The sequence below is a fragment of the Engystomops pustulosus genome, chromosome 3 (assembly GCF_040894005.1).
Source record: "Engystomops pustulosus chromosome 3, aEngPut4.maternal, whole genome shotgun sequence".
NCBI classification, from domain to species: Eukaryota; Metazoa; Chordata; class Amphibia; order Anura; family Leptodactylidae; genus Engystomops; species Engystomops pustulosus.
In genome coordinates, this window is record NC_092413.1 from 229,170,209 (window position 1) to 229,174,740 (window position 4,532).

Below are 4,532 nucleotides of genomic sequence, written 5' to 3' on the forward strand. Positions count from 1 at the left end.
TGTGCCCCACACAGATCCTCCTGTAATGTGCCCCATACAGATCCCCGTTATGTACCCACACAGATCCCCCTGTAATGTGCCCCATACAGATCCCCCTGTAACGTGCCCACACAGATCCCCCTGTAATGTGCCCCATACAGATCCCCCTCTAATGTGCCCCACACAGATCCCCCTGTAACGTGCCCACACAGATACCCCTGTAATGTGCCCCATACAGATCCCCCTGTAACGTGCCCACACAGATCCCCCTGTAACGTGCCCACACAGATCCCCCTGTAATGTGCATCATACAGATCCCCCTGTAACGTGCCCACACAGATCCCCCTGTAATGTGCCTCACACAGATCCCCCTGTAACGTGCCCACACAGATCCCCCTGTAATGTGCCCCACACACAGATCCCCCTGTAATGTGCCCCACACAGATCCTCCTGTAATGTGCCCCACACAGATGCCCCTGTAATGTGCCCCATACAGATCCCCCTGTAATGTGCCCCACACACAGATCCCCCTGTAATGTGCCCCACACACAGATCCCCCTGTAATGTGCCCCATACAGATCCCCCTGTAATGTGCCCCACACAGATCCTCCTGTAATGTGCCCCACACAGATCCCCCTGTAATGTGCCCCACACAGATCCCCCTGTAATGTGCCCCACACACAGATCCCCCGGTAATGTGCCGCACACACAGATCCCCCTGTAATGTGCCCCACACAGATCTCCCTGTAATGTGCCCCACACAGATCCCCCTGTAATGTGCCCCACACAGATCCCCCTGTAATGTGCCCCACACAGATCCTCCTGTAATGTGCCCCATACAGATCTCCGTTATGTGCCCACACAGATCCCCCTGTAATGTGCCCCATACAGATCCCCCTGTAACGTGCCCACACAGATCCCCCTGTAATGTGCCCCACACAGATCCCCCTGTAATGTGCCCCACACAGATCCCCCTGTAATGTGCCCCACACAGATCCCCCTCTAATGTGCCCCACACAGATCCCCCTGTAACGTGCCCACACAGATACCCCTGTAATGTGCCCCATACAGATCCCCCTGTAACGTGCCCACACAGATCCCCCTGTAATGTGCCTCACACAGATCCCCCTGTAATGTGCCCCATACAGATCCCCCTGTAATGCGCCCCACACAGATCCCCCTGCAATGTGCATCATACAGATCCCCCTGTAACGTGCCCCACACAGATCCACCTGTAATGTGCCTCACACAGATCCCCCTGTAATGTGCCCCACACACAGATCCCCCTGTAATGTGCCCCACACAGATCCCCCTGTAATGTGCCCCACACACAGATCCCCCGGTAATGTGCCGCACACACAGATCCCCCTGTAATGTGCCCCACACAGATCTCCCTGTAATGTGCCCCATACAGATCCCCCTGTAATGTCCCCCACACAGATCCCCCTGTAATGTGCCCCACACAGATCTCCCTGTAATGTGCCCCACACAGATCCCCCTGTAATGTGCCCCACACAGATCTCCCTGTAATGTGCCCCATACAGATCCCCCTGTAATGTCCCCCACACAGATCCCCCTGTAATGTCCCCCACACAGATCCCCCTGTAATAAGCCCCACACAGATCCCTTGTAATGTGCCCCATACAGATCCCCCTGTAATGTCCCCCACACAGATCCCCCTGTAATGTGCCCCACACAGATCTTCCTGTAATGTGCCCCACACAGATCCCCCTGTAATGTGCCCCACACAGATCTCCCTGTAATGTTCCCCATACAGATCCCCCTGTAATGTGCCCCATATACACTCACCGGCCACTTTATTAGGTACACCATGCTAGTAACGGGTTGGACCCCTTTTTGCCTTCAGAACTGCCTCAATTCTTCGTGGCATAGATTCCACAAGGTGCTGGAAGCTCCTCAGAGATTTTGGTCCATATTGACATGATGGCATCACACAGTTGCCGCAGATTTGTCGGCTGCACATCCATGATGCGAATCTCCCGTTCCACCACATCCCAAAGATGCTCCATTGGATTGAGATCTGGTGACTGTGGAGGCCATTTGAGTCCAGTGACCTCATTGTCATGTTCAAGAAACCAGTCTGAGATGATTCCAGCTTTATGACATGGCGCATTATCCTGCTGAAAGTAGCCATCAGATGTTACAGGGTACATTGTGCTCATAAAGGGATGGACATGGTCAGCAACAATACTCAGGTAGGCTGTGGCGTTGCAATAATGCTCAATTGGTACCAAGGGGCCCAAAGAGTGCCAAGAAAATATTCCCCACACCATGACACCACCACCACCAGCCTGAACCGTTGATACAAGGCAGGATGGATCCATGTTTTCATGTTGTTGACACCAAATTCTGACCCTACCATCCGAATGTCGCAGCAGAAATCGAGACTCATCAGACCAGGCAACGTTTCTCCAATCTTCTACTGTCCAATTTCGATGAGCTTGTGCAAATTGTAGCCTCAGTTTCCTGTTCTTAGCTGAAAGGAGTGGCACCCGGTGTGGTCTTCTGCTGCTGTAGCCCATCTGCCTCAAAGTTCGACGTACTGTGCGTTCAGAGATGCTCTTCTGCCTACCTTGGTTGTAACGGGTGGCGATTTGAGTCACTGTTGCCTTTCTATCAGCTCGAACCAGTCTGCCCATTCTCCTCTGACCTCTGGCATCAACAAGGCATTTCCGCCCACAGAACTGCCGCTCACTGGATGTTTTTTCTTTTTCGGACCATTCTCTGTGTAACAGCCACACACGCCAGACCACGATGGGCTAGCAGGGGCGAGTTCTTTTAGGATTCTGAGGGTGTGTAGTTTAGGGGATATAAGGCCCAGATAGGTAAGCACATGTTCCACAGTCTCTTTCAACAGTTTATTCTCAGCAGTCTGAACACTTCAGTCAGCAATCACAGTAATAATAATAATCCAAGACAAGTTCTAGGGGCAGTGGCTTCAGTACCTGATGTATGAGGCTGAGGTGTCTCTGTGCTCCAGTGTCCTCCCTCTGCAGATGTCTCTGGATCCTCTGTAGCTTCTGCAGTTACATATATTCATTCTCTCTGTCCTGTACAGAAATATCTTGTGCTTCCAGCTCTTTCTAATGTGCAATCTCTTCCCAGCTTTGCTGAGGTGTTTTCTGCTGCTACTGGTTGCTGCACTACCACCCAGACACTGGACCTGCTCTGCACTACCACCCAGACACAGGACCTGCTCTGCACTACCACCCAGACACTGGACCTGCTCTGCACTACAACAACTCAGACACTGGGCCTGGTCTGCAAATGTAACAATATTGTGTGATGTCACTACAGCAGCTTTGTTTAGTTAACTCTATAGTTGCTGTGTAGTAGTGTGATACACAGGTGTATGTGCACAGTTTAGCTGTGTTTGTGAGGCAGGGATCTAGAGATGATGATACCCCTGTTTTCCCTGGGTTACACTCTTCCCCTCTGAATTTAATGTCGTCCTCGACATCAGTGAGTACACTGGAGAAGACAGGGTTGGTTGGAACTAGTCCTCCCAGTTTTGTTCCTGGTATAGGGTTGTTGCCCCTGGTAAGGTTCCCTCTGGGTAGTGGACGTCTACACTTCCAGTGGTCCAGTTGGTAAACTGGTTTAAGGCATGTGAACCAGGTTTCCACCGTGGTAGGTGTATATTGCTCGACCTGTCCTTTTTGTGAGGTGACAAGGAAGGTGATGACCTGACATATTAACAGATGTAGGTTTAAACAGGTTACAGCAAAAACAATAACATCCTATTCTATAAATTCTAACTAACATTCTCGAAGAATTTCCTGCTTAAAGGAGAAAAAGAATGTTAAAGATGAATTAAACATTGCATGAATATATATATAAACAGTTTCTTGAGATCTTGTTGGGTTGATCTGTTGTTCCTTGAAGCTTGAAACCTAAGCTAACACTAACTAAGTGATAAAACATTTGCATGTCCTTTGTCCATCAAAAAAAAAATATGAGAGAAAGGATTCAAAAATCAGTGTTCAAAAAGGTTCAGAAAAACAAGTGGTTGGTAGGTACCACTCAGGTTGTAATTCCTGGGTAACAGGTAATGAAACTTGTTTTAATTGGTTCTTGGTACGGCACTTGGTTCACCCAATGTGTCATAGGTTACAGTAAGAGGTCTTCTTCTTTCTCTTGTAGAAGATCTGATTACAGTCTCAGGTATTGGATCATCAGCATCAACTTCTGGAATCGGTTCAAGTTCAGGTTCCTGATTTGTTTCAGCCTCTGGTTCAACTGTAGTTGGCTCTGGTACGATTTCAGTACTTCCAGGAGTTTCTTCACAAGATGTTTGTGGTGTAAACTCTGAGGCTTCCGGGTTTAATGTATTTCTGTTTTGAGGATTACTGCTCCTAGTAGGCATTCTCAAGATGTAAGTATTATCTTCTTCATCTGAGCTGTCTAAGTAATTTTCTTCAGGTTCTTCAAGTGGTTCTTCAAGTTCGGGTCTTCTTGAAGGTTTAGAAGGTTTAGGTTGATTCCTTAATTCAAGATAGAATTTATCTGGTGGTAGGTAGTCACAAGGCAAT